This window comes from Eubalaena glacialis, chromosome 5 (genome assembly GCF_028564815.1).
Source record: "Eubalaena glacialis isolate mEubGla1 chromosome 5, mEubGla1.1.hap2.+ XY, whole genome shotgun sequence".
In the NCBI taxonomy this organism is placed as follows: domain Eukaryota; kingdom Metazoa; phylum Chordata; class Mammalia; order Artiodactyla; family Balaenidae; genus Eubalaena; species Eubalaena glacialis.
This window is the reverse complement of record NC_083720.1, coordinates 30,002,277-30,017,763: the sequence shown is the minus strand read 5'-3', so window position 1 is coordinate 30,017,763 and position 15,487 is coordinate 30,002,277. Positions and strand designations below refer to the sequence as shown.

General features: G+C 37.5%; 1 protein-coding gene across 1 annotated transcript in view; it reads left to right on the top strand.

The window, feature by feature from the left end:
- ENPEP (glutamyl aminopeptidase) overlaps nucleotides 1–15,487 on the top strand; it is a 104,539-nt gene that overhangs the window by 17,493 nt on the left and 71,559 nt on the right. The gene's annotated exons all lie outside the window — the stretch shown is intronic.

Here is a 15,487-nt window from a genome sequence, read left to right as displayed (position 1 = left end):
TACCTAATTATTTTTCTCTTTTTGGGGGCCCCCATTTTGCTCATGCCCTGAACACTTGCTAAGCTGTCTAATGGTTAGTCTGCCTCTGTGATACATATTATATATATAAAACATTATAATCTTTGCAATATAATTTTATAAGGAAGAAATCATCGCTCCCACTTTACAGATGAGAAAATTGAAATAATGAGTTTAATTAATGTGCTCAAGATCACCCAACTGGCAAGTGGTGGAGACTCAAATTCCAGATTCTTTTCAAACAATGTACCCTGCTAAACGTTTTGAAATGTGATATTCTGAAAAATATCTTTACCTCACTGGATGGGAGAGATGCTCCTCCCTCCACCCCATCTACAGAAGACAGGCAACCAGAGTTTCCCTACTGCAAAAACCTGTGGGGTTCTTTTCTTCAAAACTGAACAGAACCTTGCAGGAGAACTTAAAGGCATCTAATGTGAATATCAATTCAAGGTAAATTCCACCTCTTTGGCATTTGACTGGCTCCCTACCCATTCACTCCAAATTGAAATCTAGCCCTTAACACCCAAGCACAAATGCTCCAGTACAATTTCCCACTCCAGAGAGAATTACAGGAAAACCACACTACTTATATCTACTTGAAAGTAACATCGGTGGGAACCCACACCAGTCTCACAGTACTACATTCTTAGAGCTAAACAGACAACCTAAGACAAACAGGCATATGAGGAAAACAAGCAACATAAAAGAGAAAATCCAAGACAAACAGAAAAGCACAGTGTGAGTAAATAAGAATAGTTAGGGAAACAAAAAATAAGCCATAAAAAATTAAACATTCTGACAACACAACCTTTAATTATTACACTCAGAGATTCAAGAAGATATGATCACCATAAAATAAAAACAGAAAACTATGATAAAACAATCAGAAATAGTAGTCAGAGTTTAAAAAAATAATTTCCAAAGCATGACCTTGTTCTAACCTCCAGGAACTTGTTGCTAATTCCTTCAAAAACCAGAGCCCAATAACCGAATAGCTTTAGTTCCTGCCAACTGCTTTGTGCCTTTATCAACTCCACGGAGATGCTTATATTGTTTGAAGCCCTGATACGTCTCGTGGGTTTTCCACTTTTACATTGCAACTATCGTTTCTGTTTGTTTGCAGTGGGGGTACATTAAAGCATCAATATACCGCATGATCTGGAGCCAAAATCTCTATATTACTTGTTCAGCTAAAAAAAAAGATTAAGCTTGTTACTTTTTGTGTAATACAACAATTTTAGTAGAAATTTCATGAATCAAAAAACCATTCTTATCCACTCTGTTTCTGACAGTATTATTCTGGTATATTTATCATCTGCTATTCATAGTCAGATTATACTGTGCAGTCCAAAAATCTATAATACCCTGACTGAACTCACCATTCTGGCAAGAATCCTTTATATCAGTAAATACTGAATCGAGGCTTATGTTCTTCTTAACTGTTTACCTGGAGTAGCAGATATTAGTACTTGAACCATTCACTATGCTTAAAATGTCCTTGTTGCTCATGAAGATTAGAGGACCCAACCCTAAAAAATTGTTAGGAAAAAAGGTAACCAAGTTTGGAAGGTAGCTCAAAAGACTTAACTCTGCTTATTTCCTTTCTTGAATATTAGTTGCATTACATTTTTTTATTGAGGTATAGTTGGTTAACAATAAAGTTCAGATGTGCAACATAGTAATTCACAACTTTTAAAGGTTATACTCCATTCATAGTTATTATAAAATATTGGCTATATTCCCAGGGCTGTACAATGTCCTTATAGCTTATTTATATTACACACAGCTGTTTGTACCTCTTAATCCCTTACCTGTATTTTGTCCCTCCCCTCCCCCTCTCCACTGGTAACCACTAGTTTGTTCTCTATATCTGTGAGTCTGTTTCTTTTTTGTTATATTCATTAGTTTGATTTATTTTTCAGATTCCACACATAAGTGATATCATACAGTATTTGTCTCTCTCTGTCTGACTTATTTCACTAAGTATAATACACTCCAAGTCCATCCATGTTGTTGCAAATGTCAAAATTTCATTATTTGTTGGCTGAGTAGTATTTCATTGTATATATACATACACCACATCGTCTCCATTCATTTGTTGATGGACACTTAGTTTGCTTCCATATCTTAGCTATTGTAAATATGTTACTATGAACACTGCAGTGCATATACCTTTTTTTTTTTAACATCTTTATTGGAGTATAATTGCTTCACAGTGTTGTGTTAGTTTCTGCTGTATAACAAAGTGAATCAGCTATATGTATACATATATCCCCATATCCCAAATCAGAGCAAGATCCTTTTTGACCCACCTCTTAGAGAAACGGAAATAAAAACAAAAATAAACAAATGGGACCTAATGAAACTTAAAAGCTTTTGCACAGCAAAGGAAACCATAAACAAGACGAAAAGACAACCCTCAAAATGGGAGAAGATATTTGCAAACAAAGCAACTGACAAAGGATTAATCTCCAAAATATACAAGCAGCTCATGTAGCTCAATATCAAAAAAACAAACAACCCAATCCATATACCTTTTTGAATTAATGTTTCTGTTTTCTTTGGATGTATACCCAGCAGTGGAATTGCTGGGTCGTATGGTAGTTATATTTTTAGTTTTTTGGGAAACTTCCATACTGTTTTCCATGGTGGCTGCACCAATTTATATTCCCACTGACAGTGTACAAGGGTTCCCTTTTCTCCACACCCTCTCCAGCATTTGTTATTTGTGGTCTTTTTGATGCCAAGTTTTCAAAATGAGTTTGATTTTTATAACATTTTAATGAATTTTTACAAAATTTCTTTCTTTACTGGAAGGACTATTCTAAATTAAGGTCTCTTAATCTTCCCTGAAGGAATGTATTTAATTCAGGAAGCCATAGAAGATTGCTAATGATCCTTATTCTTTATTTAAATTTACAAAAATAATATTAATAAAAAAGAATATAAAATTCTATGAGGTAAGTTAGATTTTTTAATGTTTATTATTTGTTTTGAAAAATTCTACTGCAGGAATGATAATCACCAAGCATCAAACAACTCAAATTTTGAGTTAAATGAGAAGTAAGCTGCCAACAAATGTTTTGTGTAACCTAAGTGACGATGCTGGGTTTCTTCTCAAACAACACCTCATGGCAGCTGAGCTCTGGAACTCAAAGTTCTGAACACATTGTGAAACTTCAAAGCCACAGCAAAATTACAGTCCTTAGTCACCCAAACTTCAAGCCAAGGTTCTGCATATTTATAATAATTTATCTATGGATAAGGGACAATCTAAAATTTAGGAAGAATATATCACATTCTTGTGATAAAGCAGTCACAAAAAAAAGTTGAAAAAACCCCCAAAGTATCACTATTCTTTTCTACTAAGTATTCCCCCTCCCCAAATTTCTGCCTACTGCTGGAAGAATATTTAGAAGAACATAAACTTATAAAAAATTAAACACATTGATGACCTCCTGTAATATCAACCATGTACCTTAAACACGCATTTATAGAATTAAAAACAATATCAAGTTCTTTTCTCTTTCTCATCCTGGCTACATCAGCACTGATAATAAAATTGAGGGTTCCTCCAATCAGAATGTTTTATCAGTCTTTGTTGAGCACATACTATGTGCACAAGGAGGATGCTAAGCCCTGAAGGGAGTGAAATATGCTAAGGTATCTGTACTTCAATTGAGATGTGAAACAGAAGTGGTCACCACTGTCCAGTGTCACCCAACTGTGTTTTAAGGTCTCTGCTGATCATGCCATTTTTGAGTGCCAAAGATCTCATCTTCTGCTTTAGGGGGCCCTGCAAGGGTCCTGAGCCATTTAAAGGGGTGTGTCTGTTTGGAACAGTAGAGATAAGATAGAAAAACCTCAAGAGATGAACAGGTGCTAACTCTGCTGGATGATCGGCAGTGGAAAGGCAGACTGTTGTCAATGGGGAGAGTGATCATACATTTTTATCACTTATAAAATATAAATAATAGAGAAGGTGTTATTAATTATGCTGGCATAAGAGGTGTAAGCAGATAAGCAACAGACTTACATTCCTGGGACATTCTGGGCAAACATGGATGTTTGGTCACCTTTGTCAATGGAAGATGCTCAGCAGACAAGGACAACAAAAACATGGACGCAGGACACAGCAGACCTGCAGGGCTGCCAGGTGGTGGTGGGAACCCTGTAGGCACTGGCTGGGCTTCTGACTAGGGTGATGGTGGTAGTGGTGGGTAGCATCTGTTCAATCTGATTCCTTTCTGTTCACATGGTCTTCCCAAGTTCAGTGCCTTCACCTCAGACTTTAAGACACCCTTCCAGAGCCTTGCCCCTTCAATCTTAGTACCCCTCTCCTGGGGTACCAGTTTATTGAGACAGAGCCCTCTGGACGTCCCTCCAGTCTCTTTCCAATCTATTGTTACAGCATAAACGTTGTGGTTTGCTTTTTTCCTTGCCTTCTGTTTTTATTGCTAAAATCCTTTTCAACCAGGCTCTTGCAAATCAAAACATTTTGGCTTTCAAATTTATTGTGTAGGCATCAAAAGCCTATTCTGGACTTCAAAAACTTAACTTCTATTTTTTCCCCCTTCATTCTCCTAGTATTCCTAATGGTAATGTGGATACCACCCACATATAAGGAAGTGCAGACAAAGAAAATTACAGAGGTTAATCATTCAATGTATTATCTCTAATGATACTAATGTTCTTGATGGGACACACAGAGCTATTATGTGTCAAGAATTGCTTACGCATTAGCTTATGAACTGCTCACATTATCAGATAGGTACTGTTGTTATCTCTATTTTGTAGCTAGGGAAAGTCAGGTTTCATTCTTAGGAGTAGAGAAAAGAAGCAGTATGATATAGTAAAAAACAAACTTTGCGCTGAAGTTTAGTGTCAGTTTTGTCTTACTTCATTTTTCTCATGAACACATTTTTCTCATGCACACATTTTTCTCATGCACACAATGTACACAATGAGGAAGTTTATTTTTAAAACTCTTCAAACTCTAAAATTTGAAATAGAAGTCTACAATCCTTACCTAAAACCTTTGTGTCTAGTTGTATGTTGGAAGTCAGAAATTTTCAGATTTGTGAACGGTAATACGGTACGAATATTGAGTATCATTGAGTAACTACAGTGGGCTCTGGGGCAGCACATTATAATCAAACAGTAATATTTCTGCAGCAATATGTTTTAGTGAGAAAAATAAAAATTATTTTTAAAAACTATCAGTTCAGGTCAGATGTTACTGACAAATTAGTTTGCTTAGAACATATAAAAAAACTTTTGATTTTCAGAGCTCTTTGGACTTTATAATTGTGAAAACTGGGCTAATGAAAGGATTGGGGTAAAGATATCATCAGTGATGTAAAACATTATATTTTATTATTATTAATAGTGCCAGATTCATAGAATTGTTGTGTAGAGTGAGACATTGCATGGTAAGTGCTTATCACATTACCTGGGAATTTTTAAGTATCCAGTAAGACTAATATTTAATCATAATGATTACACATAAAAGAAGTGACAGCAACCAATTAGAATAAATTCTCGTGGACTTAAATTCCATCTCTCAAATTCCTGGAGACCCTTAATTAAAAGGACAATATTAACAACTCTAAAAGCGTTCTTTACAGTAGGTTATCATATGGTAAGAGAAAGGCAACAACAACAACAGTGATAAAGCAGATGTAAGATGTATCACACCTCCCAAAAGAATAATCAGCTGCATATAAGCTTCAGAAAGCACAGATTTTACACCTGACACTAGCTCAATAGATGCAGTGCTTTGAGTTATGACTAATAGTACCCAGGGACCTCCCTGGCAGTCCAGTGGTTAAGACTCCATGCTTCCAATGCAGGGGGCATGGGTTCAATCCCTGGTCGGGGAGCTAAGATCCCAGAAGCTGTGCAGTGTGGCCAAAAATAAATAAATTTTAAAAATTGTATCCAACAGTGGTATATCTAGGTAATTTAATTCACTTAGGGAACTTAGTATCTTTAAAAACTAAATATATGCATTCAAGTTAGGTTCTTGAAGCCTTACAAACTTCCTATATATATATATATATATATATATATATACAAGCTTTATATATATGTATATATATATATATAAAGCTTATATAAAAACCTTTATATTTAACCTTTAATAGAGTCTTTGAATAATAAAGGCATATATGACTTTTTAGAAAGTAAGAAGAAGAAACAGTATGCATGCATATCTCCTTCCTCACCCCATGCTATTTCAATATGGTTATCACATGCTTTAAAAAAATCACCTCAGTAAAGCAAGCATGTAAACTAGAACGATAGTAATTATTACAAAGCAATGACAATTCAGGAGTAATTTACTGAATTTTGTCATGGACAGAAGTGCTGAGGCTCAGCAAATGATGGAGGGGAGTTAGCAACTTCTAGCAAAGCCCATAGAAAGTAATCTTTAAAATAAAAATGTTTCTGATATATGGCAGATAGGACACATAGATATGCTTTGGCTAATAATGTTACAAGGTTAACAGGCTGTATCTATATATTCTGTGATTGCTTAGCTCAGTTGATCAAAGCAGTGGTCATAAAATATGATGGATTATACAACAAAATAAGGGTCATCGATCACATGTGATCTGCAGACTGGCCAGACTGTAAAGACAGAACATACTTCTCTGTGGTGTTGAGTTTCTCAGAAACAAGAAAGGCAGGCATTGCTTTTATTTGGATTGAATGTACACTAACACCAATCCTATTTAAGGACACTGCATTCCTGTTGCTGCCAACAATAGAAATATGGAGAGTAAGAAAAACCTGATTATATTGTCTCAGAAGCACTCTGATTGAAGGGAGTCAATCTACCAGCATGGGCAATGAGAACATATTGACAGAAAAAGCACATAGTCTTTCTCCTTCCCATTGCTCCACCTAAGGTGGGAGACCTCACTGTTATCTCTTCTTCCTCTTTTTCAACCCTCTTTCACTCTCCAAATATTACGTGCAACACAAAAGTACAGAGTGTGTACACAACAGCAGAGTGAGGCAAGAGGAACTACCCTTTCTGAAGTTTTTAACAGAAGAGAACAGATGTGGTGGAAATTCTGAGAATCTCAGTTTACAACATGACAATGCTATATGAACGTGATAGTTTTGATTTCATAGGGGGCAATTACCTTCGCTCTGTTCAGTGGCCACGAACTGGATCCTTAGTTTCACTTAACTTCTTGGAAAACGCATGTTGTTCACAAAGAGAACAGGAGGGCGGTGAGGAAGTGTATCACTTCTTCTAGAAAGGAAAAATAAATAAATAAATAAAACAAAACAAAACAAACTTTAAAAGAAAGGGGATGATATATGAGTGAATTTTGTAGCCTTTGGAGATGAAGATGAACACATCTTTACTTAGGCAAATAAAGCAAGAATGTCAATCACCCAGTAGTTTGGGAGAACAGTGAGTCAGCGATAGTAATTTAAGGGATGCTTTTTATTTTTATTTATTTATTTTTTAAATATCTTTATTGGAGTATAATTGCTTTACAACGTTGTGTTAGTTTCTGCTGTACAACAAAGTAAATCAGGTATACGTATACACATATCCCCATATCCCCTCCCTCTTGGGCCTCCCTCCCACCCTCTCTATCCCACCCCTCTAGATCATCACAAAGCATCAACCTGATCTCCCTGTGCTATGCTGCAGCTTCCCACGAGCCATCCATTTCACATTTCATAGTGTATATATGTCAGCGTTGCTCTCTCATTTCATCCCAGCTTCCCCTTCCCCCCCCACACCCCGTATCCTCAAGTCCGTTCTCTACGTCTGCGTCTTTATTCCTGTCCTGACGCTAGGTTCATCAGTACCGTTTTTTTTTAGATTCCATATATGTGCGTTAGCATATGATATTTGTTTTTCTCTTTCTGACTTAACTTCACTCTGTATGACAACCTCTAGGTCCATCCACCTCATTACAAATAACTCAGTTTGGTGTCTTTTTATGGCTGAGTAATATTCCATTGTATATATTTGCCACATCTTCTTTATCCATTCATCTGTTGAAGGACATTTAGGTTGCTTCCATGTCTTGGCTATTGTAAATAGAGCTGCAATGCACATTTTGGTACATGACTCTTTTTGAATTATGGTTTTCTCAGGGTATATGCCCAGTAGTGGGATTGCTGGGTCATATGGTAGTTCTATTTTTAGTTTTTTAAGGAATCTCCATAGTGGCTGTATCAATTTACATTCCCACCAATAGTGCAGGAGGGTTCCCTTTTCTCCACACCCTCTCCAGCATTTATTGTTTGTAGATTTTTTGATAATGGCCATTCTGACTGGTGTGATGTGATACCTCATTGTGGTTTTGATTTGCATTTCTCTCATGATTAGTGATGTTGAGCATCTTTGCATGCGCTTTAATATTCACGATTTAATGTGGTTATATATATATATTTTTTTTGATTCAAAAACTACCATTTTATTTGTTAAAGCTTACCATTATGCCATATTGAAGCACTACAGTGTTTTTGTTTTCTAACATCTTTATTGGAGTATAATTGCTTTACAATGGTGTGTTAGTTTCTGCTGTATAACAAAGTGAATCAGCTATACATACACATATATTCCCATTTCTCCTCACTCTTGCATCTCCCTCCCACCCTCCCTATCCCACCCCTCTAGGTGGACACAAAGCAGCAAGCTGATCTCCCTGTGCCATACGGCTGTTTCCCACTAGCTATCTATTTTACATTTGGTAGTGTATACATGCCCATGCCACTCTCTCACTTCATCCCAGCTTACCCTTCCCCCTCCGCATGTCCTTAAGTCCATTCTTTACATCTGCATCTTTATTCCTGCCCTGCCCCTACTTTCTTCAAAACCATTTTTTTAAGATTCCATATATATATGTGTTAGCATATGATATTTCTTTTTCTCTTTCTGACTTACTTCACTCTGTATGACAGTCTCTAGCTCCACCCACCTCACTGCAAATAACTCAATTTCGTTTCTTTTTATGGCTGAGTAATATTCCATTGTATATATGTGCAACATCTTCTTTATCCATTCATCTCTCAATGGACACTTAGATTGCTTCCATGTCCTGACTATTCTAAATAGTGTTGCAATGAACATTGTAGTACATGACCCTTTTTGAATTATGGTTTTCTCAGGGTATATGCCCAGTAGTGGGATTGCTGGGTCGTACGGTAGTTCTATTTTTAGTTTTTTAAGGAACCTCCATACTGTTCTCCATAGTAGCTGTATCAATTTACATTCCCACCAACAGTGCAATAGGGTTCCCTTTTCTCCCCATGCTCTCCAGCATTTGTTAGTAGATTTTTTGATGATGCCCATTCTGACCGGTGTGAGGTGATACCTCATTGTAGTTTTGATTTGCATTTCTCTAATGATTAGTGATGTGGAGTATCCTTTCATGTGTTTGCTGTCAATCTGTATATCTTCTTTGGAGAAATGTCTACTTAAGTCTTCTGCCCATTTTTGGATTGGGTTTTTTTTTTTTTGATATTGAGCTGCATGAGCTGCTTGTATATTTTGGAGATTAGTCCTTTGTCAGTTGCTTCATTTGCAAATATCTTCTCCCATTCTGAAAGTTGCCTTTTCATCTTGCTTATGCTTTCCTTTGCTGTGAAAAAGCTTTTAAGTTTCATTAGGTCCCATTTGTTTATTTTTGTTTTTATTTCCATTTCTCTACGAGGTGGGTCAAAAAGGATCTTGCTGTGATTTATGACATAGAGTGTTCTGCCTATGTTTTCCACTAAGAGTTTTATAGTGTCCGGCCTTATATTTAGGTCTTTAATCCATTTTGAGTTTATTTTTGTGTATGGTGCTAGGCAGTGTTTTAATTTCATTCTTTTACATGGAGCTGTCCAATTTTCCCAGCACCACTTATTGAAGAGGCTGTCTTTTCTCCATTGTATATTCTTGCCTCCTTTATCAAAGATAAGGTGACGATATGTGCATAGGTTTATGTCTAGGATTTCTATCCTGTTCCATTGATCTATATTCCTGTTTTTGTGCCAGTACCATACTGTCTTGATTGCTGGAGCTTTGTAATATAGTCTGAAGTCAGGGGGCCTGATCCTCCAGCTCTGTTTTTCTTTCTCAAGATTGCTTTGGTTATTCGGGGTCTCTTCTGTTTACATACAAATTGTGAAATTTTTTGTTCTAGTTCTGTGAAAAATGCCATTGGTAGTTTGATAGGGATTGCATTGAATCTGTAGATTGCTTTGGGTAGTATAGTCATTTTCACAAGGTTGATTCTTCCAATCCAAGAACATTGTATGTCTCTCCATCTGTTTGTATCATCTTTAATTTCTTTCATTAGTGCCTTACAGTTTTCTGCATACAGGTCTTTTGTCTCCTTAGGTAGGTTTATTCCTAGGTATTTTATTCTTTTTTCTTGCAATGGTAAATGGGAGTGTTTCCTTAATTTCTCTTTCAGATTTTTCATCATTATTGTATAGGAATGCAAGAGATTTCTGTGCATTAATTTTGTATCCTGCTACTCTACCAAATTCACTGATTAGCTCTAGTAGTTTTCTGGTAGCATCTTTAGGATTCTCTATGTATAGAAGCATGTCATCTGCAAACAGTGACAGTTTTACTTCTTCTTTTCCGATTTGGATTCCTTTCATTTCATTTTCTTCTCTGATTGCTGTGGCTAAAACTTCCAAAACTATTTTAAATACTAGTGGTGAGAGTGGGCAACCTTGTCTTTTTCCTCATCTTAGTAGAAATGGTTTCAGTTTTTCACCACTGAGAACGATGCTGGCTGTGGGTTTGTCATATATGGCCTTTATTATGTTGAGGTAAGTTCCCTCTATACTTACTTTCTGGAGGGTTTTTATCAAAAATGGGTGTTGAATTTTGTTGAAAGCTTTTTCTGCATCTATTGAGATGATCATATGGTTTTTATCCTTCAGTTTGTTACATGGTGTATCACATTAATTGATTTGCATATACTGAAGAATCCTTGAATTCCTGGGATAAACACCACTTGATCATGGCGTATGATCCCTTTAATGTGCTGTTGGATTCTCTTTGCTAGTATTTTGCTGAGGATTTTTGCATCTATGTTCATCAGTGATATTGGCCTGTAGTCTTCTTTCTTTGTGACATCTTGTCTGGTTTTGGTATCAGAGTGATGGTGGCCTCATAGAATAAGTTTGGGAGTGCTCCTCCCTCTGCTATATTTTGGAAGAGTTTGAGAAGGATAGGTGTTAGCTCTTCTCTAAACATTCAATAGAATTCACCTGTGAAGCCATCTGGTCCTGGACTTTTGTTTGTTGGAAGATTTTTAATCACAGTCTCAATTTCAGTGCTTGTGATTGGTCTGTTCATATTTTCTATTTCTTTCTGGTTCAGTCTCGGAAGGTTGTGCATTTCTAAGAATTTGTCCATTTCTTCCAGGTTGTCCATTTTATTGGCATATAGTTGCTTGTAGTAATCTCTCATGATCCTTTGTATTTCTGCAGTGTCAGTTGTTACTTCTCCTTTTTCATTAATCATTCTATTGATTTGAATCTTCTCCCTCTTTTTCTTGATGAGTCTGGCTAATGGTTTATCAATTTTGTTTATCTTCTCAAAGAACCAGCATTTAATTTTACTGATCTTTGCTATTGTTTTCTTCATTTTTTTTCATTTATTTCTGATCTGATCTTTATAATTTCTTTCCTTTTGGTAACTTTGGGGTTTTTTTGTTCTTCTTTCTCTAATTGCTTTAGGTTTAAGGTTAGGTTGTTTATTTAAGATGTTTCTTGTTTCTTGAGGTAGGATTGTATTGCTATAAACTTCCCTCTTAGAACTGCTTTTGCTGCATCCCATAGGTTTTGGATCGTCGTGTTTTCATTGTCATTTGTCTCTAGGTATTTTTTGATTTCCTCTTTGATTTCTTCAGTGATCTCTTGGTTATTAAGTAGTGTATTGTTTAGTCTCCATGTGTTTGTGTATTACAGATATTTTCCTGTAATTGATATCTAGTCTCATAGCATTGTGGTCGGATAAGATACCTGATACGATTTCAATTTTCTTAAATTTACCGAGGCTTCATTTGTGAACCAAGATATGATCTATCCTGGAGAATGTTCCATGAGCACTTGAGAAGAAAGTGTATTTTGTTGTTTTTGGATGGAATGTCCAATAAATATCAATTAAGTCCATCCTGTTAATGTATCATTTAAAGCTTGTGTTTCCTTATTTATTTTCATTTTGGGTGATCTGTCCATTGGTGAAAGTGGGGTGTTAAAGTTCCCTACTATTGTGTTACTGTCGATTTCCTCTTTTATTGCTGTTAGCAATGCCTTATGTATTGAGGTGCTCTATGTTGGGTGCATAAATATTTACAATTGTCATATCTTCTTCTTGGATCGATCCCTTGATCATTATGTAGTGTCCTTCTTTGTCTCTTGTAATAGTCTTTATTTTAAACTCTATTTTGTCTGATATGAGAATTGTTACTCCAGCTTTCTTTTGATTTCCATTTGCATGGAATACCTTTTTCCATCCCCTCACTTTCAGTCTGTATGTGTCCCTAGGTCTGAAGTGGGTCTCTTGTAGACAGCATATATACGGGTCTTGTTTTTGTATCCATTCAGCAAGTCTGTGTCTTTTGGTTGGAGCATTTAATCCATTCCCGTTTAAAGTAATTATTGATATGTATGTTCCTATTACCATTTTCATAATTGTTTTGGGTTTGCTTTTGTAGGTCCTTTTCTTCTCTTGTGTTTCCCACTTAGAGAAATTCCTTTAGCATTTTTTGTAGAGCTGGTTTGGTGGTGCTGAATTCCCTTAGCCTTTGCTTCTCTGTAAAGCTTTTGATTTCTCCATCGAATCTGAATGAGATCCTTGCTGGGTAGAGTAATCTTGGTTGTAGGTTCTTCCCTTTCATCACTTTAAGTATGTCCTGCCACTCCCTCTGGCTTGCAAGTTTCTGCTGAAAGATCAGCTGTTAACCTTATGTGGATCCCCTTGTATGTTATTTGTTGCTTTTCCCTTGTTGCTTTTAATATTTTTTCTTTGTATTTAATTTTTGATAGTTTGATTAATATGTGTCTTGGCATGTTTCTCCTTGGATTTATCCTGTATTGGACTCTCTGTGCTTCCTGGACTTTATTGACTATTTCTTTTCCCATATTAGGGAAGTTTTCAACTATAATCTCTTCAAATATTTTCTCAGTCCTTTTTTTTCCTCTTCTTCTTCTGGGACCCCTATAATTCGAATGTTGGTGTGTTAAATGTTGTCCCAGAGGTCTCTGAGACTGTCCTCAATTCTTTTCATTCTTTTTTCTTTATTCTGCCCTGTGGCAGTTATTTCCACTATTTTATCTTCCAGGGCATATCCATTCTTCTGCCTCAGTTATTCTGCTATTGATTCCTTCTAGAGAATTTTTAATTTCATTTATTGTGTTGTTCATCATTTGTTTGCTTTTTAGTTCTTGTAGGTCTTTGTTAAACGTTTCTTGTATTTTCTCCATTCTATTTCCAAGATTTTGGATCATCTTTACTATCATTACCCTGAATTCTTTTTCAGGTAGGCTGCCTATTTCCTCTTCATTTGTTTGGTCTGGTGGGTTTTTACCTTGCTCCTTAATCTGCTGCGTATTTCTGTCTTCTCATGTTGCTTAACTTACTGTATTTAGGGTCTCCTTTTCACAAGCTGCAGGTTCGTAGTTCACATTGTTTTTGGTGTCTGTCCCCCGTGGGTAAGGTTGGTTCAGTGGTTTGTGTAGGCTTCCTGGTGAAGGGGACTGGTGCCTCTGTTCTGGTGGATGAGGCTGGATCTTGTCTTTCTGGTGGGCAGGACCACGTCTGGTGGTGTGTTTTCGTGTGTCTGTGAACTTATTATGATTTTAGGCAGCCTCTCTGCTAATGGGTGGGGTTGTGTTCCTGTCCTGCTAGTTGTCTGGCATAGGGTGTCCAGCACTGTCGCTTGCTGGTTGTTGAGTGGAGCTAGGTCTTAGCGCTTAGATGGATATCTCTGGGAGAGCTTTTGCCCTTTGATATTATGTGGGCCGTGCAGTCTCTGGTGGACCAATGTCCTGAACTCGGCTCTCCCACCTCAGAGGCTCAGGCCTGACACCCAGCCGGAGCACCAAGACCCTGTCAGCTACTTGGCTCAGAAGAAAAGGGAGAAAAGAAAGAAAGAAAGAAAGGAAAAAAATTTAAAAAAATAAAGTTACTAAAATAAAATATAAAAAATATATTATTAAAAATAAAAATTAAAAATGTAATAAAAAAGAGAGTAACCAAACCCAAAAAAACAAATCCACCAATGATAACAAGTGCTAAAAACTATATGAAAAAAAAAAAAAAAAAAACACAGACAGACAGAACCCTAGGACAAACCATCAAAGAAAAGCTATACAGACAAAATCACACAAAGCAGCATACACATACACACTCACAAAAAGAGAAAAAGGAGAATAATATATATACATATAAAGAAAAAAGGAAGAGTGCAACCAAATCAACAAACCAATCTACCAGTGATAATAAGCTCTAAATACTAAATTGAGATAAACATAAAATCAGAAACAAATTTGATGCAGAAAGCAAACCCCAAGTCTGCAGTTGCTCCCAAAGTCCACCACCTCAATTTTGGGATGATTCGTTGTCTATTCAGGTATTCCACAGATGCAGGGTACATCAAGTTGATTGTGGAGATTTCATCCACTGCTCCTGAGGCTGCTGGGAGAAATTTCCCTTTCTCTTCTTTATTTGCACAGCTCCTGGGGTTCAGCTTTGGATTTGGACCCACCTCTGCATGTAGGTTGCCTGAGGGTGCCTGTTCTTTGCCCAGACAGGACGGGGCTAAAATAGCAGCTGATTAGGGGGCTCTGGCTCACTCAGGCCGGGGGGAGGGAAGGGTACGGAATGCGGGGTGAGCCTGCGGTGACAGAGGTCGGTGTGACATTGCACCAGCCTGAGGCATGCCATGTGTTCTCCTGGGGAAGCTGTCCCTGGATGACAGGACCCTGGCAGTGGTGGGCTGCACAGGCTCCTGGGAGGGGAGGTGTGGATAGTTACCTGTGCTTGCACACAGGATTCTTGGTGGCTGCAGCATCAGCCTTAGCGTCTCATGCCTGTCTCTTGTGTCTGCGCTGATAGCCACAGTTCACGCCCATCTCTGGAGCTCATTTAGGCGGTGCTCTGAATCCCCTCTCCTCGTGCACCCCAAAACAATGGTCTCTTGCCTCTTAGGCAGTTCCAGACTTTTTCCCAGACTCTCTCCCTGCTGGCTGTGGTGCACTAGCCACCTTCAGGCTGTGTTCATGCAGCCAACCCCAGTCCTCTCCCTGGGATCTGACCTCCGAAGCCCGAGCCTCAGCTCCCAGCTCCCACCCGACCCGGTGGGTGAGCAGACAAGCCTCTCAGGCTGGTGAGTGCTGGTTGGCACCGATCCTCTGTGAGGGAATCTCTCCACTTTGCCCTCCGCACCCCTGTTGCTGCGCTCTCCTCCATGGCTCCGAA